Here is a 26,873-nt window from a genome sequence, read left to right as displayed (position 1 = left end):
AAGAAAGTACACAGAAGAGACAGGAGCATGCTGTAATGGTTATTCTTCATCTAAGATTCAGTAGTTTTGCCCTCATGAATAACCTTGAATATAACAAATGTTCGCAAAGCTATGATCACTTATAAAATCAAATATATTTTCATACATAGCATTGCACTGCTATATTTACACACTGTTATGTTGGAAATTGTGCAACATTAGTAAAGAATATAAATGCTAATATATAACAATGCGTTATATTGAAAAGCAATATTTAAGTATATGGAAAATATTAAATATGATTTAAACATACAGAAAGTTGTTTATTATTGTACCTTATTCAGTTTTGATATTTGACTTTGACAATACTCATAAGCACATACTGGCATAACAAAGCACTGCTTTAAATTTAAGGGAATGAAAAGAAAATACATTTATCTTTCCAAGTTGAACAATCAGAGTAAAGGAATCTTCCTATAGTCGCCAGTCTCAGAGGGACCTCCAGGCCCCTCTGCAGCTTCAGATTTTTCCATAGTGTCTGCTGATTACTGCTGAGCATAGTGATCAGCCATCTCTCCCACCCCCCCAGCAGCTATAGAGAGAAACAACCACCAGGACCTTCAGGGCTGGCCCCCCATCTGTGATCACCCTGCAACTGCCTCTCTTTGCAGCCATCATGACCTTCAGCATTGATCTCACCTCCCTCTGTTTTCACCCAGTGGCTGCTTCTCTCTGCAGCTGCCAGGACATAAAGCATCACCCCCCTCCCTCTGTAATCATCTGATGGCTGCTTCTCTCTGCAGCTGCAGGGACCTTCAGCATGGCCCCCTTCCTCTCTGTCATCACTTGGATGCTGCTTCTCTCAGCAGCTGCCTGGATTGTCAGTGCAATCCCCCCTCTAGGGTAGGGATGGTCATCAACCATCTATGATTCTAAATCATCAATGGTTTATGGCCAATGTTGAATACTTTTACCATTGATTGCAGAGAGCCAGTGGTTCTCTGCCATCGATGGATGAGTGGAAGATGATTTTTTTTTGGATGGGTTGGAACTTAGCTGGGCCTCCCCTGGCACTGACTAAGCCATGCCCTTGTTTTTGCTTGGCCCGTGGCCCGCCATTCCCCGCCTCACTGGTGGCCATCAAGGGGTGTAAACCATCAATGGTTCACCATAGATGGTTTTTATGCCATCGATGGTAATCACCAATGGGCCCCTTGATGGTACTGTAACCATCGATGGACACCCCTCCGATGGCTATCCCCACTCTAAAGATTGAAATCGATAGTTAAATATCGATTGTTTAATACTGATGTTTGATGGTTCTGTCATTAATGGCAAAGAGCCAATGGTTTTCTTCCATCGATGGCAAAGTGGTACTTGATTTTTTTTCTTCTGCTATTGACACAAAGCTTATCCCTGCCCCTGGCAGTTCGCTAAGTTTTTTTCCTGGTTTTTATAGGCCCGCAGCCTGCCGTGCACCTGGCAGGGGTGAGTACTGAGTGGTGGAAACCATTGATGGTTCACCATAGATGGTTTTTGTGCCATCAATAGTAATCACCAATGGACCCATCAATGGCAACCATAGATGGACACCCCATGATGGCCATCTCTATTAGGCAAAGCCATCAAACATCAATGGTATAAAACCATCAATGGTCTATGTCTGATGGCAAGCAGTGATGCCACCTCATCAGTGGCAGTGCCCAATGTTGACAAAACATTTTTTGTGCAAACCCAATGATCGTGCTCTGCACATGCGCAAAACCCAACCATCGATGGTTGCACCATCAATGGTTTTCTAATGATGGTTCAAAACCATCGGTCATCAGCCATCGATATCCATCATTACAATATACCATAAAAATTGCTACTTTATGGTATACTGTTTTTTTTTTACAAAACTATAATAAAATCATGTTAGATACATTTTGAATAGATCTTCTTGACCTAAATCAATCAAAAAAGCAGACAATTTCTGAGCGGTTTTAGAAAAAAATATTAGCCAGTGAAGTGGTTAAATGGGTATCCTAATGGTGCCTGTTTTGGGCAGAGAAATTTTGCCAGCTACAGGCAGGAGAAGAGTGTCTTTTGCAGACACTGGTGATTATCCTACTTTGGTCAATTCCAGTGAAGGATACAATGGACTAAATATATCCAAGGTTAATTTAGCATTTTGAGTGATTTGAGGTGCTATTTTCATTCAATTTGTATTCAATTTTGCTTGAGTATTTATTAAAGGCCAAATCAAATGTAAAATCGAATTTTAAATCGAATTTTTAGTCAAATCAGCCTCAAATCGACCATCAGAAAAACATTGGTACTTTTACATAGCCCAACACACAAAACCCTTATTTACTATCAATCGATTTGAAATCGACCTCAAAATCGGACAAATTGAAGTTCAAATTCCCAAATGAATAGACCTGCTTCATGCTTTCGATTTAAGCATGAGCAGGTTGGATTGACACAGATACATGCAGACATCAGTGAGATGCCTGCATGTATCTGACTGTAAAAAGTAATTAAACAGTTAAAAGTTGAAAAAAAATTGACGTGAAGCCCCCCTCTAAAATAGAACCAGCCCTGGACTGTTCAAACTTATACTTAGGGTCTCCCTCTACTCAGTACAACCAGCACTGGGCTATGGTAACCAGGGCTGGTTCTGGAATTACAGGGAAAAATTTGCATAGGGTCTCCCTGTGATTCACAGAACAAGCCCTGGACCCTTTCTAATGGAGGACTGATGCCACAGCCAGGGGACCCCTATCACCGGGCCCCCCAGCCACAGCATCAGCCCTGACCACCAGTCAGCCCAGGCCTGGGGAGTTGGAGACCCCTCCCATAAAGCAGTCTCCCTCTCCAGGGCACCCCTAGCCTAGGATGATAGCACAGGGCTATCCCCGCCACCCATGGGTGGTGGGTGGCGGGTTGATTGTATTAGTGTAGTGTAAAAATAGAAAAATATAAACATTGTATTTACAGTAGAACTGCAGGTCCCAGCAAGCCTCCCCCACATGCTGGTACTTGGAGAACCACAAGTACCAGCATGCGGGGCATTAAGGGCCCACTGGGACCGAAATGGGTATGAAATACCGCCGGCCCCCAAGTGCCTAACCCTAATCCCCCCTCTAAGTGCCTAACCCTAACCACCCCCTTCCCGCTGCCTAAACCTAAGTCCCCCGGGGGGTGCCTAACCCTAGGTCCCCCCCGGGGGTGCCTAACCCTAACCCTCCCTCCCCCTAACCTAACCCTAACCCTCCCGGGGGGGTGCCTAACCCTAAGTCCCCCCGGGAGCCCTAAACCAAACCCTCCCCCCCTGCGGCTGTCCGCTCGCGGCACCCGGCATCACTATGATCGTGATGCCGGGCGCCGGTCTCCCGGCATCGGGAAAATGCGGGTGTCTACATCTAGATGCCCGGCATTTCACCCTTGCCGGGATAAGACAGTCGGGAAGCCGGCTGCCGGTATATAGGCAGTCGGCTTCCTGATTGCTTCCCCTGGGACCTGTAGTTCACCAGTAAAGAAATGTTAAAAGACACACACACACCTTACACAGTATAAGTTTAATACATACATACATACACACTCACACATATTCACCTATATTACCTCGAGTGGTCCGCTTGTCCAGTAGGCATCCAAGGTGTTGTTAAATTAACAAAATATTAAACGCGACCCTCGTACTAAGCAATAACCATCCTAACAAGGATGATTATTCCTTCCCGAATGAAGCGCACAGATGTGGCTTCCTCCTTTGAAGGTCCGGGTCTCAGTGTTCATTGGCTGAGAGAGGTCAGGTGCAGCATTTACAGAAGGTCTGACCTGCCGCAGGCACTGCAAGTCTCTTTGTACGCAGAGGGCTCTCATGCTGCACAGTCATCATCACTAATAGCAGCACTCCCCTTTATATGCAGAACATAGGATATTTACTACGTGAGTATGGTAGGCATGACTCCACCCTCTTTGTGAATACTACATATATATAGAAAACCAGTTTGGAATATCTAATGAGCTGAAGGGATAAAGAAACCTTTTGGGGATAACATTTATTTATCTGAACGTGAGTCGGGGTAAGCTTCCACTATACCTGACCAACTAATAGAATTATGATATTTCCCCTTATCTACAGTATACAGATACTATGAGGAATACTTACCAGCTTTCTTAAGACAGATTTTTCTGTATTTTTTTTTTCTCATGTATTAAATGGATAACGCTTGGAGACCCTGAGAACTCTATATATAAGGGGACATACGCCAGGATCTTCCACCTGCAATAAGGACTAAGACCCTCATTCAGAGGCGGTCGCTCGGGAGCGATCGGTCGCACCCAAAGTGACCGAGAATATGCAAAACGAGCGCTCAGTCACAAAGCACATCGTAAGCGCGGAAACACTCACAACAATGAAAGCACACCTCCTATTTCTACGGCCTAATTCAGAGTCGGTCGCAGGCGGCAACCTACGTCAGCACGATTAACACCTGTTCCATTGTTAATTGCCTACAAACATCGGTTGAGGCAGTAACCATCGCCAGCACTCGCAATGCCTAAGGTAGACCCTGGGCTACTCTTAGCTCTGCGACCAGTAGCGTCGTAATTGCAATGAGATGACGTGTGTGATGACTCGCTCAGTAATATATGCACGCCCTTAAAATGCCCTTTTTAAGGTCAACCACGCCTGTGTGCGCACCACCACACCCCCGTTCACAAGCACCTTCCCCTGTAACCACCCACAAACGGCACGAAATGTCAGTCACAGCTACGACCTCGTAGTGACTAGCAAGCAAGAGGATTGCGGTAGGGAAGACAGGCTTGCGCACGCGCACTGCCAGGTACACGCATGAGCAGTTGAAAAAAACATTGCTCGCTACGTCCAATCACTCCTTGCGACCGCCACTGAATGAGGTCCTAAGTACCATACCATTTTGTTTGGTATCTTCATATTTGAATATCCAGCGCCACCCAGCTATACAATAAACTTTTTGGTCATTATGTATTTATTGGGGATAAGGGAGTCTCCTCTTTTGTGTTAGGCCAGAGGCAGCAGGTTTTGCGCACTACATTTTATAGTCTATTTTTTGATATTCCGGCTCTCATGCTGCGCATGCAATCGCATTGCAATCGCATTGGCTAATTTATGCAAGCCCAGGAAACGGCATGCAAACGAGCAGACACGCCTGCATTTTTCCAACCACTCCCCCATCAGAACCCCCGAACGCTGATATCCTGTCACTCACTCTGCAATAGGTCCCTCTGTGCATCCGTAATTGTAGTGCGATCACTGTGCACATGCAGTGCGGCTTATACACATGCGCAATGGCAAACAATTGCATGATCTGCGTCCGTAGTTGCACTTGCGATCGGTACTGAATCAGGCCCTATGTTAGCTACAGACAGGAGAAAAGGGGTAGTAGACACTGATTCTTTGCTTACTTTTGGTAATCCCAGGAAAGGATACATTTTTGCCTATGTGACATTTTCTCAACATTTAAGTTTTTACCTCATGTTCCCTTATATTTTGCTCAGAATAGTCTCTGGAATGAGATGTGTCATTGACAATGATGTTTACCTCAGGCACTGAGGCAGAAAAATAATTCTTAAAATTACTAACAGAAAGTTATTTTTTTCAGCATAAATAACTGTTTAACGGGTAAAACAAACACTGCCAGCAGGGAGAGACCATTTCTTGAACACAGAAAAGAGAAAGATGGATTTGGCAGTGACTGACAGTGACAGTAAGTCAGATTTTGAGGTAGGAAAAAATATATGATACTTAACTGACAGAAGTTATTTATTTTTTCACTATAAAAAACAATTCAACTGCTAAAGTCTGTTTGGTGACTTTCCTGTCACATTTTGCAAGGCAATGGAGGGCAGCAGAGTCTGTCAGAGACACAGACACAGCTTCATCACTTGTCTGCGCTGTAGAGATATCTCCCTAAGGGGCAGGCTCCAGTGGTCACATGACCAGCTCGGTGAGCAGATGCGTGGCCCACCTTCCTTTGTAGATACAAGCAAAGTAAAATTTGTTTTTCTTTACCTTAGTTTAGCTGTAATTGGGATGTTTTCTCAACAGCTGTTACTAGGTGGCAAGCCTCCAGACGAACAAGGATGTGGCCCATTGCTCAAGTTTTTGGCATGACAGAAGCCAATGGGAAGTGTCAGTAATCCTAGTTCAGTAATGATCAGGCAGATAAGGTACAGAAAAAGTAGGAGTGCACAGGTGGCACCCTCACTTTAAGAAAGAGCAGCAACAAAATTGTAATATGACATGTATAAGGGGGTATTCACAATTACTCAGCAGTAGAGTGGTAGATATAATATCCTTAAATAAAGGAAGATATACTGTGTATATTTAGACCAATGTAAACATTTCAATTTGTGGTCATCACAGAAAAAATGACCCTTATACATAAGGGACACATATATAAATAAAAATAACCCTAAACATAGGACTCTGTAGTCAGAACAAAATTGTAAAAAAAAACATACAAAGTACAGTGGGACCCCTTGACCACCGAACCTTGGGGATCTCTGGAAATCTTATCAAGGGGATGGATAAAATGGGTCCCAGTGTATATGATTCCTTCTTCTTGTTAATTCATCAATTCCCTTCCCTAGCCCTTCCATGAGACCACTTTTATAATGCTATTTTTGAGCTGATATTTAATAAAGTTGTGGATTGAATACTTTTTCGTATCATTTTAAATGTTTTAACAATTTGGGGATGAAATACTTTTTAATGTTTATAAGTTTAAATTTCGTCTGAATTAATTTAATAAGAACCTTAATTGCACCTTTATTTATTTCATGAAAGGAGTTGACAGGAAACCTATTTACAAATTTGTCCACATCTAAGATGTAGAATAACTACCCATCAGACTCCATATCCATAAACTTGATGGCAGAAATGGATCTTAGGCCCTCATTCAGAGCCACTCGCTAGCGGCAGTACGCTCGTTCCGAGCGATGTTCGCACATCTGCGCATGCGTACGGTTTTTAGTACGCATGCGCGAACCAGTCAGTGCGGCCGAAAATCGTTGGTACGCAATATAGCGAGGGCCTGCTATTTTGAGTGACAGAATGAGGCGTATGTGGGTGGTAACAGGGGAAGGTGCTTGAAAACGGGGAGTGGAGATCCGAACGCAGGCGTGCTTAAAGGTCAAAACGGGCGTTTTAAGGGAGTGCATAATTAATACAGCAGCGTCATTGACCACGTCACTTGTTTTTTTTTAACTCAGAACTGCTCGCAAAATAGCGGTTGAAAACACCAACCACAAGAATAGCGAGCAGTTCATACGCTGTACGATGTACTCGATTAATCTAATAAATAGCGGACATGACGTATGGTGCGTGCGGCCAGGGGGCGTTTTTATCAAATAAACGAGCGTATGTTTTGCTCGCTCGTTCAGACTTAGAGGTGTGAACAGACTGCAATTTGCGAACGGATCATTTGAATAGCCACCCCTTGTTTTTAAACGAACGACCGCAAATAGCGAACGGCTCTGAATTAGGCCCTTAATTCCCAAAACCAGCAGTTGATCGACTTCAGGAAACATGTTAATTACATCACCCCCACACACACCAAACAGATGATTATCCTATGTGGAAGAAGTCCTCTTGGTATGTTTTCTTCAACTTTTGTTCTGATGTTTTTAATGTTTTCATCTTTAATGGTTTTCCCTAGCTAACGGCTTGGTGAGAATATCCACTAACATGTCCTCTATTGGACAATATTGCAATTTGAGAAGACATTGTTCTTGCAAATCTCTCAAGAAGTGGCACAGTATTTCACATCAACGTGCTTGGTACTCGGATAGACACATTCTGTTTGTGCCAATGCGAGATAACCCTGGTTATCCTTAAAGATTTTTGTAGGTTCAATTTGTTGCTGTCCCAAATCAGATAACAATTATCTGAACCATATTACATCTTGACTTATATTCTGTGTCTGTGGAAGAAAGTGTTACAGATGATTGCTTTCTATTTGTCCAACTAATTAGTCTTTCAACAAGTAGAAATAGGTAACCACCTGTGTATTGTCACGACCAGGGTTTTGCGGCGTGGAGGTTTACGGTCCTTACCCTCAAGGGAGCTGGCATGTGGAGACTGGCATTGGCTGTACGCAGAGGTCCTGGCAAGGGTAAGTCTAGCGGCATCTCTGTGTCACAGGTGTCTGAGCGCAGCCATGTTGTCTTTGGCCATGTGACATAGCAGGCTAATCGTCTGTAGGTCACCTGATTTCTCTGGCCTATAACGTTCTGCTACTGGATACTTAAGGGTGTTTGGAGCTCCCTGTAGTTGTTAGTGCAACGTGTTCACAGCATAGCTGTGAGAGAAACTTCTCTACTCTCCTGAGACCTAGACTTGTGTTCCGGTGCTATCTCCAGCTCCTTGTCGGCCTCTGGCTCCCTGCATAGCCTGCACCACTCTGCCTTGCTTCCTGCTGAGATCAGCCCTGCACCTTCCACCAGACCCTCTCCTGCCTGAACCTGTCTCCACAGTTAACCCACTCCTGCCTGAACCTGTTTCCTCAGTCAACCCATCACAGCATTTCTGGATTTCCATTTCAGCCTGCATCACCTCAGTACTGGATATCCCCTTCAGCCACTATTCAGCAAACCAGGAATCCCACTTCACTCTCACAGTTTATCTGGATTCATCTCTGTCACTGATCTGGACATTCGTTACTCCCATTTACTACAGCTCCCTTCAGCCACATATATCAATTTGCTTATTACTGGACTTTAGTTAATCATTATTCATGTCTTCTAACAGTCACATTAAACAACCCACCTTTCTGTTTAAACCTGTGTCTGCTCATGTTTCCACCTCGGGTTCACAACAAATACAGACTCTGACAGTTTGCACTAAACAAATGGATTCGGCTACTGGACAGGAGTCCAGAACAGATTTAATTCACGGTATGGATTCTCGCCTGGATCGATTGGGAACCATGCAACAGCAATTAGCACAGTATGTGCAAGAAATTGCAAGCCGTCAGGATAATTTACAAGCTTTACTAGTTCCCCCAAGTATGCCTGCAGTTACTGCTGCTTTCACTTCCCTGGTATTAACCTCTGGAGCTCCTCCTCATTTGTATTTACCTACACCTGGCAAGTTTGATGGCAATCCTAAACTGTGTCGTGGATTTCTAAACCAGTGTGATGTACATTTTACTTTGCAACCCTCCAATTTCCCTACTCCTAAAACCAAAGTAGCCTATATTGTGTCACTGCTGTCCGGCTCAGCCTTAGATTGGGTTTCTTCACTCTGGGTGCGATCTGATCCACTACAGGATAATTATCCAGAATTTTTAACATCATTCAGGAGGATTTTTGATGAGCCTGGAAGAACCACTTCTGCTTCATTCAGTATTATGAATCTGAAACAAGGTATCCATCCTATCAGTCAGTACATCATTCAGTTCTAGACGTTGGCATCAGAGCTTAGATGGAATGAAGAAGCCCTAACATCGGTCTTCTGCCATGGACTATCGGATCGTATAAAGGATGACCTAGCCACTCATGATTTACCCTCTAGTCTTAATGATCTAATTTCCCTCTACAACAAGGTTGACATGCGCTTTAGAGAGCGCCAAGCTGAGAAGCACAGAACAGCTTGTTTAAGGCCTCATCCTCAACCTCCTCCTACCCGTTCTCCTCCCTCGCTTACAGATGAAGAAACCCATGCAGGTTTATCATACCCATCTTCCTAAAGAAGAACGACAGAGATGCATTCAAAAGAATCTTTGTCTATACTGTGGAGACACAGGTCACCTGGTGGCTTCCTGTAACCGCAAGTCGGGAAACGACCATTCCTAACTAGTCCCAGGGACACTCAGTTAGGAGTAATACTTCCGTCCCCAAAGCAAAATGACTCTGTCTTGTCCATAGCTCTAGACATTAAGTCTAGTCCTGCATTCGTATCTGCCCTCCTGGATTCTGGGGCAGCAGAAAATTTCATGTCTGCTCCTTTGGCAGATAAATTACAAATTCCTTGCATCACCTTGGATCCTGCTATCTCCTTGACATCTATCGATGGTAGACCTATTTCTAATGGAACTGTGTCTAAAAGAACCCATTCTATTGTAGTTCGTATTGGAGCCCTCCATGTTGAACTTATCAGCTTCTTAGTCATACCCAAGGCTTCCCATGAGATTATACTCAGATACCCGTGGCTGCGTAAACACAATCCCAGAATTGATTGGAACACTATGCAGGTTCTGTCATGGAGTGAGGAATGCCAGGGGTCTTGTCTTCCAAAGATTCGACCTGTGAGGAAAATTCAGATGTCAAAGGCCCCATCTATACCTAAAGAATATCAATCGTTTACCAATGTTTTCTCTGAAAAACAAGCCAACATCTTACCCCCTCATAGAGAATGGGATTGTCCTATCGACTTGTTGCCTGGGAAGACGCCTCCCCATGGTCGGACCTATCCGCTGTCCCTACCAGAAACCGACGCCATGTCAGAATACATCCGAGAGAACTTAAAAAAGGGATTTATCCGACCATCTACATTACCTGCTGGAGCGGGATTCTTCTTTGTTTCTAAAAAAGATGGAGGCCTGAGGCCGTGTATAGATTATAGAGGCCTGAATGATATCACAGTAAGAAACAGATACCCTCTACCATTGATCATCGAATTATTTGACAGAGTCAAGGGATCCACTATATTTTCTAAATTAGATCTCCGAGGTGCATATAACCTCATCCGTATCCGAGCAGGTGACGAGTGGAAAACAGCATTCAACACGAGGGATGGTCACTTTGAATACTTAGTCATGCCGTTCGGGCTGTGTAACGCACCTGCTGTTTTTCAAGGATTTGTCAATGAGATTTTTAGGGATCTCTTATATGTCTCAGTTGTTGTCTACTTAGATGACATTTTGATTTTTCATCTTCTCCTGAGGAACACCATAATCATGTAAAAGAAGTCTTGTCTTGTCTGAGGAAGAACCAACTGTATTGTAAATTGGAGAAATGTGTGTTTGGTGTACCAAGTATTCCCATTTCTTGGATATATAATTTCAGGATCGGGTTTAGAAATGGACCCCAGAAAAGTCCAAGCAGTACTGGATTGGTTCCGACCAACATCTTTGAAAGCCACCCAGAGACTTCTTGGTTTCTCAAATTACTATCATCGTTTTATCAAGGGATTCTCCTCTTTGATGGCTCCAATCACAGCCCTAACTCATAAAGGTGCCAACCCTGCTCTGTGGCCCCCTGAGGCGGAGTCAGCTTTTCAACTTCTCAAGCAAGCCTTTATAACAGCTCCCGTTTGAGACAACCGGATACCAATAGACCCTTTTTCTGGAGGTGGATGCTTCATCTGAGGCAGTGGGAGCTGTCTTGTCCCAGTGTTTTGAGGATAACCGGATTCACCCGTGTGGTTTCTACTCAAAGAAATTCTCCCCTGCCGAAAGAAATTATGCCATAGGCGAACAGGAGCTATTAGCTGTTAAACTGGCCTTAGAGGAATGGCGGTACCTCCTAGAGGGTGCTACTGTTTTTACAGACCACAGGAATCTTCTTTTCCTGAAAAATATTCAATGTGTAAATCCTTGCTTGGCCCGGTGGGTGATATTTTTTGCCCGTTTTCGTTTTACCCTGTCATATCGCTCTGGGGCTCTCAATCAGAAGGCCGATGCCTTGTCACGGTCACTGTCCACTGATAGTGGTCCAGAAACTCTGCGGAATACACCCGTGCTAGAGTCAAAGGTGTTCGCCACTATACAACTGCAACCACCTGTTGGAAAGACCTTAGTGGCCCTGGAGTTGAGGAAACAGTTGCTGACGCGGGCTCACTCATCTCGTTTTGCTGGTCATTCAGGCATTCGTAAGACTTTGGAGTTCCTAAAGAGAACCTACTGGTGGCCATCGATGAAAACCGAGGTAACCGAGTTTATCTCATCTTGTACCCAGTGTGCCCAGCATAAGTTTCCTTGGCAGTCTCCAGCTGGTGAATTGGTGCCTCTTCCCATACCATCTCGTCCATGGACACATCTGTCCATGGATTTTGTGACAGACCTGCCAAATTCTAATGGATATACTACCATCTGGGTTGTAGTGGATCGTTTCTCCAAGATGGTCCATTACATTCCGCTAGAGAAGTTACCCTCGGCACTGATTTGGCTCACTTCTTTGTCCACCATATATTTCACCTTCATGGACTTCCTTCAGAAATCGTCTCAGATCGGGGTGTCCAATTCATGGCAAAATTCTGGAGAGCTCTCTGCTCTGTCCTTCAAGTGAAACTTAACTTTTCCATGGCCTATCACCCTCAAAGTAATGGGTCCACTGAGAGGGTGAACCAGGACCTCGAGACTTTCATGAGAATCTTTATGTCAGCATCTCAGGACAACTGGTCTGAGTCCCTTCCCTGGGCCAAATTTGCGCACAACACATCATACCATTCTTCTACGAACCAAACTCCTTTCTTCATTGTGTATGGTCTTCATCCCAGGGTCCCTGAGTTCCGAAGTTTACCCGCCTTTGATGTACCAGCTGTGGATGTCACTATACGGAACTTTGCTTCAGTTTGGGCTCCGGTGCGAGATGCTCTTGTAAAAACTTCTGTGCAGTAGAAGGACCAGGCTGATAGGAAATGAAGAAAAGTTCCTCAGATGCGGGTCGGGGATCAAGTTTGGCTTTCTACCCGCAATCTTCGCCTCAGGGTACCATCCATGAAGTTCGCCCCCCGGTTTATTGGACCATACTCCATTACAGAAATAATCAATCCAGTCTCCTATCGTCTTCAGCTCCCGTCTTATTTGAAAATTCCTAATCCATTTCATATATCTCTCCTCAAGCCATTAGTTCTGAATAAATTTCTCAGCATTCTCCCTGTTCCTCCCAGTATCCAAACTGAAAATGGGTGGAATTTGAGGTGTCTCAGATTCTGGACTCTCATATCCATCATGGTCATTTGCAATACCTGCTTGATTGGAGAGGCTATAGTCCGGAAGAGCATTGTTGGACCAGAGCTGAGGACATCCACGCTCCCAAACTCATCAGCAAATTACACTCGGCTCATCATGAAAAGCCTAGAAGGTGTCCTGAGGCCACCCGTAAGGCGGGGGTACTGTCATGACCAGGGTTTCGCGGCGTGGAGGTTTGTGGTCCTTACCGGTGAGGGGACTGTGGCGCGGTCCTTCTGTCAAGGGAGCTGGCATGTGGAGACTGGCATTTGCTGTACGCAGAGGTCCTGGCAAGGGTAAGTCTAGCGGCATCTCTGTGTCACAGGTGTCTGGGCACCGCCATGTTGTCTTTGGCCATGTGACATAGCAAGCTAATCGTCTGTAGGTCACCTGTTCTCTCTGGCCTATAACGTTCTGCTACTGGATACTTAAGGGTGTTTGGAGCTCCCTGTAGTTGTCAGGGCACTGTGTTCACAGTGTAGCTGTGAGAGAGACTTCTCTACACTCCTGAGACCTAGACTTGTGTTCCGGTGCTATCTCCAGCTCCTTGTCAGCCTCTGGCTCCCTGCATAGCCTGCACCACTCTGCCTTGCTTCCTGCTGAGATCAGCCCTGCACCTTCCACCAGACCCTCTCCTGCCTGAACCTGTCTCCACAGTTAACCCACTCCTGCCTGAACCTGTTTCCTCAGTCAATCCATCACAGCATTTCCGGATTACCATTTCAGCCTGCATCACCTCAGTACTGGATATCCCCTTCAGCCACTATTCAGCAAACCAGGAATCCCACTTCACTCTCACAGTTTATCTGGATTCATCTCTGTCACTGATCTGGACATTCGTTACTCCCATTTACTACAGCTCCCTTCAGCCACATATATCAATTTGCTTATTACTGGACTTTAGTTAATCATTATTCATGTCTTCTAACAGTCACATTAAACAACCCACCTTTCAGTTTAAACCTGTGTCTGCTCCTGCTTCCACCCCGGGTCCACAACAAATACAGACTCTGACATGTATTGTCTGTTGGTAGGGTCTCCAGCCCAATCTGGGTCCACATATCCAGTCAGATTACATTTCCTGTTTGCAGGAAGCTTGTTGTAAATTTATGGTTCCCTTTAGGTAATGTATTACGCTTTTAAAGGTCTTTTCCAGTCCACATGATTTGGGTTGAGATCTTTGTACTCAAACTTTGTACTGCTGTAGTACTGCCAGGTCTGGTAACATTGGTAATATACAGTACAACAATTTTCCTATCGATTTTCAATACTTGTGATTGTCTGATAATGGTATACCTTGGTTGTTCTTTACGTAATTTGTTTCCATGGGAGTATTTGCCAGTTTAGCATCTTGCATCCCTTACTCCTTAGAGTCGTATTCAATTTGAGCCGAGCCGCGATACTTTTTCAAATCCCGGACTTTTCGCCTACTTTGCCTATTTTGTAGGCGGAAAAGTATCGCGCGCATGCCCGCTTTACCCCGTATTCAATTTGAACGTACGCGAAAGCGGGACCCGACGAAACTTGAACAGGCGGAAAGTACTGTTAGATTTGGGGAAATCAGCCTGACACCCCCCAAAAGATGCTCTGACATGGGGGTTCACTATGGTACCCCCCGATTTGGCTTGCTGAAGGTATTTGGTGTTTTTAAATGGGCTCAATAGCTGCTAAATAACGTTTTTTCTATACGTTCTATACGTGGTGCAGAATAGTATTTAGGAGTATTTTTTCCATAAAATAACTTATCCCAGCAAATTTGGGGTACTTGAAAATGGGGGTCAGCATATTTAAAAGTTGCTAAAGTGAAGTTGAAAAAATCATGAAAAATCCACCTTCCGCAAGCACCTGTAATCAAAAAAACATTGGGGCATACTTGGGGACCCCCCCAGAGTCAAGTTTGCTAGTTTTTAACTTTGTACCCCAACTTTTTCTTTTGCCCCCTTTTTCAAAGTCATTTTTTGGGGGATCCTAAAGTGTTATTTTTTTACATTTTGACACAGTTTACCTTTGGTGGACTGTCTGAAGGCTGTAGGTTTCCGCAACGTTGCACCCCAAAACCCCAATTCTGCACTTTTTTCCGCCTGCTATTTATAGTACATTGCATTTTTCCGCCTAGGCAGAAAGTCTTTCAAATTAAAAACGAGGTAAAAGCAAAACAGGTGAAAATGAAGTCATCGGCGAAAAAGTATCATGCATCCGGACTTTTTGCCTCAAAACTAATACTGGCCATGGTTTCCTATATATTTTAGTTCTGGCTTGGGATAAAATTGCCACTTTCGACTCTCACTTTTTGAATTCCTAAATAGTGTGTTATACTTCCTAGGTCTTTTGTTTCAAATTCTTCATTCTGAATCTGTAATAAATCAACTTCATTCCCTTAATGCTCAAAACATACTACAAGATCATCCACATTAGATACACATTAGATACATCCATCTGTCAGTTATTCTCTTCGTGTATAAGCAAGGGTCTACTTTGCTTCTCACAGAATCCTTCTGTATAAGTGCTTCATTTATTTTTGTGTTCCAGGCTCGCGCTGCCTGCTTCAGACCATGGGGCTCATGTAATAGGTTGCGATTCTTCACGTATTTTTCAAGCAGCAATCATTTTAAAGGAAAAACCAGCTTGGTTTTGCTATTAAAATGATTATGACTTGCAAAAGTTCCCACAGTGGCTGCAGCTCACAACCTATTACATAAGCCCTCCATATATGCTTTTTTGGGACTTTGCATACTAGGGGCTAAATGTACAGTAATAGGTTGCAATCTTCCAATGCTATAAGTCTCCCCTTATTTTTAATAATTTTAAAGGCCAAACCAGCTTGGACCTGTAGTTCACCTGTAAAAAACCACTGGAAATAAAATCACACATACACCAGTAAAAATATTTTATTTTAATATCTCAGAAACAAACCCTTTTTCAGCACTTTACTGTTCACCTACTATAGATCCTCTATTGTCTTCAATGCTTGCAATACTGTACACAGGATACAAATAAACATCATATGGACTGTTCCTGATAGGAGTAAATAATAGGTGTCATTCTAGCCAAACAGAGCAACTTTGCTGATTGGTCATAGCGTTGAAAAAAGTTCAATGTTTTATTGCATGATTTAGCATGTGTTTTGTATCTTGTAGACTAGCTTTATATATTTTCATATACTGTATGTGATTTTCCTAACTCTTCAAGCAACTGCTATTTCTATTTAGAACCATATTGGCTTTCACCTCCTTTTACTAACATATTTGAATTTATTTCATAGTTCCTACATTTTCTACACTCCCTGTCAAATATTGATATAAATTATTTGTCCTAATAATCGTTATCATTGTACTATGGCTCATTAAGAGCTACAAAATATAAATTATCCCTTGACATGACTGAACACAGTTCAAGAAGCTTGTTTCCCAGTTCAGGGAGCTTATTTTCTAATCTGTGAGCATTTAAACAGATAGCATTAAATTGTACTGCTTTGTATTAATTTGCAATTAAACCAACATACTTTCATATTATTAAGGGGCAGAGAGATCTACTGTGTTTAAATACTGTAGATAATGGTGTCAATCTTCATTGCTCTTGCAGACATTGCAGATTTGCATATACCTTGAGGTTACTCAGATTGCCCCTCGCAGCTCTGGTGCCAAGGCCAGTAAGTCTGCATTGCCTCGGCACTCCAAGTACTTTCTGGGAACAGAGGCCGGTATGCCCATTCCCCAGTGGCGTAACTAGGGCAGGGTGAGCTGGGTACATGCCCTGGGCGCTGTGTGGCCAGCGGTGCAGGAGGGCGCCGCCGGCCACGGTACCGGCCCGCCCTAGTTAGCCAGTGTAGCGCCGACCGCAGTGTGTGCGGTCAGCGCTACACATTTACACAGGACCGGTGCTAGGCTTCCAGCGCCGGTCCTGTGCTGCACAGCTGAGCCCCTTCCCTCCCCCTGAGCGTTTGCCCAATAGCGCCAGGAGGAGGGTAGCAGGCGGGCTCAGACTGTGCTAACACACACATCGCCGCCAGCACGGCACCAATGTGTGTGTTATTCAGCAGCCAATGAGAGTCATACAGACTCTCATTGGCTGCTGCTGCACACACATCCTCTGCCAGCGCTGGCGGAGATGTGTGTGAATCAGCATTCAGCAGCCAATGAGAGTCAGATAGACTCTCATTGACTGCTGCGCGCCCACTGCAAGAGCCGGGCTTCCATCCGGCTCCTGCAGTGGGTAATGGGAGAGACATCATGAGGTCATGATGTCTCTCCCATAATGCATAGCACGCCAGCCCGGGAGGACTGACGTGCGGCGGCGGGAGCGGTGGCCTGAGCAGGAGTGTGGATTCAGGTAAGTGTATTTTTTTATTTATTTTTTTGTAACTTGGCGGGGGCTACTACTACTGGGGACACTATCACTTGGGGGGGGCTACTACTACTGGGGACACTATCACTTGGGGGGGCTACTACTACTGGGGCCACTATCACTTGGGGGGGCTACTACTACTGGGGACACTATCACTTGGCGGGGGTTACTACTACTGGGGACACTATTACTGGGAAGGGCTGCTACTACTAGGGACACTATCACTTGGGTGGGCTGCTACTACTACTAGGGACACTATTACTGGGGGGGCTACTACTACTGGGGACACTATAACTGGAGGGGCTGCTACTACTAGGGACACTATTACTGGGGGGAGCTACTACTGGGGGCACCATTACTGGGGGGGAGCTACTACTGGGGACACTATTACTGGGGGAGCTACTACTGGGGGCACTGCATCAGAAGGGGGAACATCTACTGGGGGGGACTACTACTGGTGGCACTATTTAAGGGGCTTACTACTAGGGGACCCCTACTGGGGGCACTAAATAGGGAGGACCACTACAAGGGGCCCTGTATAGGGGGCACTGGATAGGGGGGATCACTGCTGGGGGCCTGCATAAGGGTGACCACTACTGGGGGCACTGCATGGGGGGGCTACTGCTGAGGACACTATATAAGGGGCTTACTACTAGGGGACCACTACTGGGGGCACTAAATAGGGAGGACCACTACAGGGGGTACTGTATAAGGGGCACTGGATGGGGGGGTCACTGCTGGGGACCTGCATAAGGGTGACCACTACTGGAGGCACTGAATAAGGGGAACTAATGCGGGGCTGCATAAGAGGGACCACAACTGGGGACATTGCATACTGGGGATACTGTATAAGGGGCACTACTGGGGTTAAGGTGCATATGGAAAGTAATGTGATGATAAATGGGTGTGTCATGTTGACACGCCCCATTTTTAGGTGACCATGCCCAGTTTTTGCCACGCGCGCACATAGGGGGGCTCCATTTTTACATTTGCCCTGGGCTCCAAATACCCTAGTTATGCCACTGCCATTCCCCACCCCCAAAGGACCACAGCCTGTCAATCAGGCTACAGCTTGGGAGTACTGCACAGGATCTCATAGAGGGAGACTTGCACATGTGCAGTACAGATCCTGCACAGCTCTCTCTCAATCGGAGTAGTACATAAACCATAAGATTTGCATAATACTCTGAATCAGGTCAATAAACCATTACTACCAGCATGCAGGGGTGCTGGTACTAATGAGTAGGGGCAGAGCCTGCATCAAAAAACAAATATGCCATGGCAGACTGTACGCAGCCTAAAATGCTTCCAGCTCTACAAGCTTTGCAAAATGCACCTGTATGCTTACCATAACACAAAGGCACCATTTTATGTCCCTTCGCTATGTATACTGCAAGCAACATCCAGTGACTACTATAATAAGGCAATGTTTTTTTAGTTAATACCAAAACATCAGTCAAAAATGATGCATTTCTTTACTTAGTGAAATAACCACATAAATAATGATGCAACATGTGCTTCAAATGCACTTACATTATTATTATTATTGATTTGTTTGGCACTAGATTGTTTTGCATTGGCTGAAAATGGGAAAAAAAGATCAGCCATAAAACAGGGACATAAAAGTTATACAAAATAAATATACAGTATATATACATTAAAACAAAGGATGGGCAGGGCCTTGCTCATGAGAGAGCTTACAATCTAATGTGGAGATTAGGACAGTTGCAAAATGTACCTGTGTGAGTAGGGTAAGTTCTAATAAAGAGATGGGTTTTCATAGAATGCTTTAAGATATAAAGGCTGAGGATTTTTTTTACAGGATGTGCTACAGAATTCCATAAATGGGTTGCGCCCCTTCTTGCATACAGGAGTAAAAGCTAGCAATGAGAGATGATGCAAGGCACAGGTCAGAGGTACATCTAAGAGTGGGAGAGATAGTTGTCTGTAAGGGAAGTAATTTAAATGTTTTTCTGGAGTAAATTGGGAGTCAGGGTAGAGATTTGTAAAGCAGTGAGGCAGATGTGGAGCAGTGAGAGAGGAGCATTAGTCTGACTGTGATACTTAAGATGGATTGAAGTGGAATGAATGGATGTATAATGTTGTATACTGTATATGGGGAGGTTGTAGTAGTGAAGTAGGGAAATAATGAGAGATTAGTGGAGAGCACACGACTGAGAGATATTAGTGTGAAGTACAGGGCGCTGACACCAAGGCTATGGGCTTGGAAAACTGTGATGCTATTCATAGTCAGAGAGATTAGAGAGTAAAGGTGACAAGGAGGATATGCTTTGTTTTGGACATGTTAAAATGTAGGTAGCATTGGAACATCCATGTTTTAGCAGAGAGATAGTTAGTTACATGTTATCATAGATGGGGTGAGGCCAGGAGATGAGAGATAGATTTGGTTGTCATAAGCACAGAGTAGGGACTGGAGGCTGAAAGAGTTAATCAGTTAACCCAATAGAAAGAGGTGAACAGTAAGAAAATGAAAGCATTCTGGGACCCCAGCAGATAGTGAAAGAGAAGGGGAAGAGGAATCAAAAGTAGAGACACTAATTTAACAGTTCAAAAAGGTAGGATGTGAACCAGGAAAAAATTGTGTCATGAAAGACCCTGGAGTGTAGGATTTGGAAAGTAGCAGCCATAAGGAGGATGAGTGTGGGATATGTGTCCCTTTAACTTTGCTGTATGTAGATCATTAATCACTTTTGTGAGTGTAGTGTCAGGAGAGAGAGGACAGTAAGTGACATTGGTGTTTGTACACAAGTCACTCAAGTAATGTGGAATAAAAGGGATAGAGAACAGTAGGTTGGTAGTTGGGGAGGGAGCCTGAGCCTAAAGATGGTTTCTTAGGCATTGGTGAAATTAACAAATGTTTAAGCAATGGTGGGAATGTGCCATTGAAGAGAGATAGGTTGAAGAGTTAAACTAGAGGTGGGAATAAAGTGGAGGAGAGGGAGCGGAGAATGTGGAATTTATAGGGTCTAGTAGGCAGGTTGCAGGGTAAGATGATGAAAAAATTCTGATATTTTATCTTCAGTTACTGGAGAGAATGAACTGAGGGTTGTGGAGTGTCAGGGAAGATTGGTGGGGTATGCAGGATTTTACATGAGGACATATCTTGTGAAATGGTCTTGATTCTGTCCCTGATGTTGCTGTGTGCCTTGAGAGAGGAAGGGGGAGGAGACGCAGGTTGGAGAGAAGTTTTTTGAAGATGGCAAAGAGATGTTAGAATACTTGATGACTATCATAAAAGCGAAGTATGTTTAGTTGGCAAGTGAAAAGGCAGTGTTGTAAGATGAAAAGATTAATTTATAGTGGAACAAGACCCTATTGGAGGAGATAAAATAAATTAATTACAGGGGTTTTACAAGGTGCTTTATTGAGAAAGTTGAATCCATATACAACCACTTTGTTCCCAGGTCTTGGAGTATGGCTAAGAGTGAGTCCCCCATCAGAGAGAAAAGCTGGGGTTGTAGTGCCAGAATAAGTAAGCCAAGTTTCTGTAAGGCTTTTTTACATGAGTAGATCATGTATAGATGTAAATTCATTACAAACAGATCTTGTATTCTTTATTCCAAAGTGCACAGGTAAAATGGAGGAAGGGTATTTAAGGTATGTTAATAAAGATGGACAAATTTAAAAGTAGGATGTGGATGTTAGGTTTTAGGATGGTTTAAAGTAAGTATAGCATGGGTTAGATGTCACCAGCAGCCATAACAAGGAGCAAGACGAGAAGGAGTACTTATATTAGTGAGGTATCTGCTTATGTTAGCCGTGAGCTTGATGGGTGCAGGCCAATGTTTCTTTAATCATTTTGCTTATTTAACTGTGGCAATATGCATTGCTCAATTGTGTTACCTTGACTGTTGGTGTCAGTACAGATAAATTAGGTGTAGATGGTACCTTACAGCTGAGATGGCAGTTCCAGTGGATCTTCCTTCTACTTTGGCAATGACTCCATGAGTTTTACGAACCTCACCCTGTAGCAGAGAGTCTAGCCATATACACACAGTAAAATGACATAACACGACAGCCTTGATAAATAAAATAGTTAAGTAGATTTATTAAAGGGGTTAGGAGGACATAGGTCCAGGTATGGTCACTGTCTGATGAAAATAAAGATTACCATACATACAGTATGACAGAAGACTGCAGTACAAAAGGAATTTAGCAATTTCAACGTAATTCTAGTGAATACACAATGGAAAATAACTCTTGGCTATGCACCAATTTGGCTAGGCTACATGGCTATGTCTATGGAAATGCAGTTCCTCGATTGGATCAATATACTAAACTTTACACACACAATATAACCTTTTCAAAACACAGATATACAGTAATAACAACACCGATTATTACTCAGCATTTAGTATAGGTCTCAAAACTGAGCAGTATTTTATTGTAAAATGCACACAAAGTTCTGTTGTTGGAGTACTCTGTTGTTGGACGAACACTGATAACAACAACAACACAGAAGCCATTACATTATCAGTTCAAACCAGTGGCGTACCTATAATGAATTAAGGGTGCACACTGGCCACTGGGTCCAAGAAGCCCCACACCGCACACCCTGCACCCTTAATACTTATCTCTCTGGAGTCCCACATCGGCGGTAGCAGCTCTGTACAATTCACCATCAAAATGGCACAGTGGGCAATTTCCCAGCATTTTGCGCATGAGCAGTAGGGAGATCCCTAGGAAAATGTTGCTGCACTATTTCCCCAGTGACCTTACCTAGCACAGTATACTCTGGCACAGTACTAGAGTCTACCATTGCCTGGAATCTTCTGCTGTGCTCAGTGTGCTGCCAGCTGCTGGGTAGAGAGGAGGGGTTCACATACGAAGACTGCACATAGACCCTCTGCTCTCTTAGCACTCCCCTAGTTCAAACAATATGTATATGATGTTGTCTGGACAAACTCTGCCAATCTCTTGCACACCTCTGAATTACCTAGCATTGTACATATGCTTCTAAATATACTTTTAATATCTCTCATCAGATCTTAGTACCTATCAAAAGTTTTCCGTATCTAGCAAAAGTTCTTAGCAGTGGTGGTTGCAGGGTGGATTAGCCTTCCCCCAGACTCCTGTGTAAGCTAGCGTTCATTGGCCAAAACTAGCCAATGGGAGCTGCATAGCTGACACAGTAGTCCTGGGTAGGGCTAATCAAGTGCACCTGTAATACACATAGAGACCCAGCTGATCCCCAGAGAGTTTAACAATTTGTCCACAGCAGCAGCATTTTGAGCAGTGTAGATATATTTTTATTGTTTAATCGGTACCTCTTCTGACAGTTAAGGGCTGTGCTACAGCCCCCAACTTGCAACCGCCTCTAATTCTTAGTATCTCTCATATAATCTCTCAAAGGCTCTTTAACAGTTCTCAGTAGCTCTTAAACAATTCTCAGCAGCTCTGCAGCTCAATAGGGACATCTCTCTTCTACAGCTCTTTTACTCACAGCTTCCTTGGAACTTAGCAACAGCTCCCAGTGCCTATGCACTGTCTCCTGCTTTCAGTCTACCTCTCTTCTGGGGTCTCTGCAGTGGTCACACAGCACACCATCAGCAGGTATTCACTGGTTTCTGTTAATGTCAATTCAGCAATAATGCTTTTCTCAATCTTATCTTTCACACTACAACAGCTCATCCCACTATGCACTCTGGCCCTGATTCAGAGCCAGACGCTCTGACAGAGCGCTCGCTCTGAATCAGGGCCATCCCGCTTAGTGATTGGAGCGGCCTCCTGGCCACTCGCATAGCTGTGGGTGACCACCCACAGCTATAGCGAGCGGCCAAAATGATGGTCGTGATGGTCAAGACCATCGCAACAATCAGGCTTGCGACGAGATCCTTGCGGTAGGGTCTCGTTGCTGCAAGCCCTGGAGTGCTTTTGGCTCTATCAGAGCCAAAAGCTCTCCCACTGACATCACTAGTGATGTCAGTGGGGCCAGCCCCAGATGGTAGGCGTTCCCATGGGAATGCCTCCGTCTGGGCAGCCACGCCCCTGGCACACCCACCAAAAGGGCGTGCTGTTAATCACCATCGACAGCACGCCCCCTTTAGTGCGAGACCCATAATGACGGCTTGGCCGTCGTTATTTGGGTCTCGCGCATGTGCACAATGGAGCCGCCTCCGTCGTGCGCATGCGCACTTGGGCAACATCGACCCGCTTGCGAGCGCTCAGCGCTCGCGAGCGGTTCTGAATCAGGCCCTCTGTTTCTTGTCATCTCCTGGTCTCAACTTCTCATGTGCAACCACAAATCCCAGGCTCTGTTTCCAGCTTGTCTCTGTTTTGGAATGTAATGTCTCCACCTAGTGGCAGCCTCCTAAATTACAATGTCCATTAGCTCCTATGGAGCCAGGGGGATCGCATGGGTTTCTGCGTGGTAAAGTGATCACATGGTGATTTATATTATTTTTTACTGATGTTTTGAAAATGAATAAATTCTGCCTATATTCAATGTGTATCTTAAGAATTGTAGGTGCCTCTATGATTTCAAAGTCTTAGGTACATGTGCCTAAAAAGACAACCATTAAATAGATATAAAAGTTATAAGCATTAGAGATGGATTTTTTTAAATATGTGCTTAATGACATTTAGATGAGACCTAAGTATTCTCTACCCCATCCACACCACACAGTAAAATGAAATAAGCCTTGTCATTCCAATTTTTTCCTTAAATTCTGTGAAAAGTAAATTGACAAATGTAGTGCAGAAGGTATCCAGCGTATTGTCCATGCAAAAGAAAATATCAGGATTGTATTTCTGGGGCATAACAGTTATGGAAAATCAGATGTTTCACTGCAAAACTAATTTTGTAAAGAATCTGTGTGGAATTTCACTCATCACTAATAATGAGACATTTCAAGTACAAAGTACAGTACTGCTTTTCTCATTTAAGGCCTGAGTCAGAGATAGACGCAATGTCAGTGTATTTTTTTTCACTGCGCATGCACCAAAGCCGTGGCAATGGATTAGCAATGGTGGTCGCTGGGAGCATTTATTCGCAAAGTGAGTGACAGATAGTCAGCGTTTGGGGGAGGTAGCAGGGGGTTCTTAGAAAAATACAGGCATGACGGGACTGATTTCTGGGCATGCTCTGTTCGCAGCTGGTGATGCCCCTGCATCTTAGGAGAGCCACTTACTCAGACGTTCGATGTGCAACCGATGTTTTCAATGTTTTTGTTTTGATATGAGGCACCAAAGGTAGGTGTCTCAGTGCAAAAGATATCAGTCATTACCATATTTTTGTAAGTCCGCTACATACAGAATCACAGTCGTGACGGGATATGCATCAATCTCCAAAATCAGGCCCCCTAGTCCCAATATTATATCGGCTGCTAAGACCACCATCTTACATCACATATAAACCAGTGTATGAAATAAAAAATGTTGCATACTCATCTTAGATATATGTGTTCAGTGAGTAGTTCCCAGGAATAGTGGGTGGTGCTCATCCCCATATCTATAAATGGGTGTAGGGTGCGTGTATGTACAGGGGCCCCTTAATCAAGTACACAGCACACATGTGCCCATTGAATTTACTTACCTTGTGGCTGCCACAGAAGGCATCACTGGGAAAATGATGTTGGCATCATTTTTCAGGAGATGTGCACAGTACAAAAATCACTGGGACTTTGGTGCTGTTGCCATTTTCCAGAGATATTGTATGTGCCGTAGACTCTGGCAGAATGGGGAGAAGTCAGTTGAGTGCGATGTTGAATAGCACCAGGAATGAGTGCCCGAAGCTATTCAATTTCCGCATCACGCCCAGGCACTTAAGTCAGGAAATTCAGTGTAATTACTAAACTAATGCTGCAATGCTAGTTGCAGGCTTACAGCTTTGCCTGGCACTTAAGTAAGAGAATGCCATTAACCGTGAATAAACCCCAGGCATTCTCCTACTTAAGTGCCAAGCAAAGCTGTAAGCTTGCAACTAGCATCGCAGCACTAGTTTAGTCAGATCTCTGCTGCTCACACCTCTGGAGGGTGTGAGCAGAAATCCTCTGGTCGCAGGTTTACAGTGCAGCCAATTGAATAGCTCCAGGTACTCATTCCCAGCGCTATTCAACATCGCGTTCAATTGAATTCTTCCCAATGTCAAAGTTTGCACTTCGCATGTACCCTCTAACATAGACATATTATGTGAATTGGTGTTACGAAAACAATCTTAGTAGCTAGATATAGTTAAAGTTTGTTAAGTAACTAAAAAAAATGTCAGTGTTCTGATTATGGAAATTATAAGCAATAACATTTTGTGTGAAAGCTTTAGTGATTTGGTTTATAGCATAAGCAGACTGCATTTAAAGTGTCTCATAATAAATTACTGAAAGGGTTGGAAGTAGTAAAATATAATTAGCAGAGAGCCTACTGTCAAAATTGTTTTCTCTTTTTTTAAAGAATATATTAGCGAAGCCACCAAAATATATTGTTTAAACTAGGGATGTGCAGGCTCGGTTCTACTCGGTTCCGTTCGGTTCTTTTTACCGGATCTTATTGGGTTTCAGCTGTCACGAGTTTTGGATAGCCAATAAGGTTCGGTAAAAAGAACCGAACGGAACCGAGTAGAACCGAGCCTGCACATCCCTAGTTTAAACTAATCAGATATTACAGTTTAAATATGTGCTTCACAAAGAATTCTGCAGTATTAAATTAGACATATGTGCGCAACTGCTAAAATACATTTTTTAGGGCCCTATTTAACAATCATCTTTTTACTAAAATAAATGTGAAAATGGGTATTTTAGTTTCACCTAAATGTATGAAAGGGCAATTGGAGTAGTTTTTGTAAAATAACTACTCCAAGTCCTTAAATTTGGACATTTTTAGTAAGCAGATTGCATTTCCCAGCCGGAGGAGCATGCACAGAAACACTCTTAGGTTTTTTTTGTGAATAATACCCTGAAAAGTATGCAGAGAGGATTTGCAGGAACTGAACTTTCTCACAAGCTCTGCAATATTTAATACATCCTTGCAATGTATTCAAATATCGCATTGCGAATCCAGGCAATTTTATTAGATCCAATCCACATCTGAGATACTGATTGTTTGCGATAGTGTAATTTGCATAGTAGAATAGTTGTATAACCATGTGCACTATAGTGAGATAATGGAATCGGTATGATATCCCGGCTGCCGCATGGCCCGGGAGTTCAAATCTCGGCAGCCCGACCAAACAGCAGAGCCCGGCAGCGGAAGCACGAGAGCGCTGGAAATCCCGATCGTGGTAAGGTAAGTATCAACTAATCTAACCTAACCCCCCTAACCCTAACCCTCCTTAGGGGTGCCTAACCCTAACCTCCCCCCTGTGCCTAAGCCTAATCCCCCCTCTAAGTGCCTAACCCCCCCTTCCCCCCTTCCCCGCTGCCTACACCTAAGTCCCCCGGGGGGGTGCCTAACCCTAACCCTCCCTCCCCCTAGCCTAACCCTAACCCTCCCGGGGGGGCCTAACCCTAAGTCCCCCCTGGGTGCCCTAAACCTAACCCACCCCCCCGCGGATGTCCACTCGCGGTGCCCGTATCCCTTCAATCGGGATGCCGGGCACCGGTCTCCCGGCGTTGGGGAAATGACAGGTGTCTAGTTATAGATGCCGGTCATTCATCTCATGCCGGGATAAAGCAG

This window comes from Taudactylus pleione, unplaced genomic scaffold, assembly GCF_031769625.1.
Source record: "Taudactylus pleione unplaced genomic scaffold, aTauple2 ptg000573l, whole genome shotgun sequence".
Lineage (NCBI taxonomy): Eukaryota > Metazoa > Chordata > Amphibia > Anura > Myobatrachidae > Taudactylus > Taudactylus pleione.
This window is presented reverse-complemented; position numbering follows the sequence as displayed.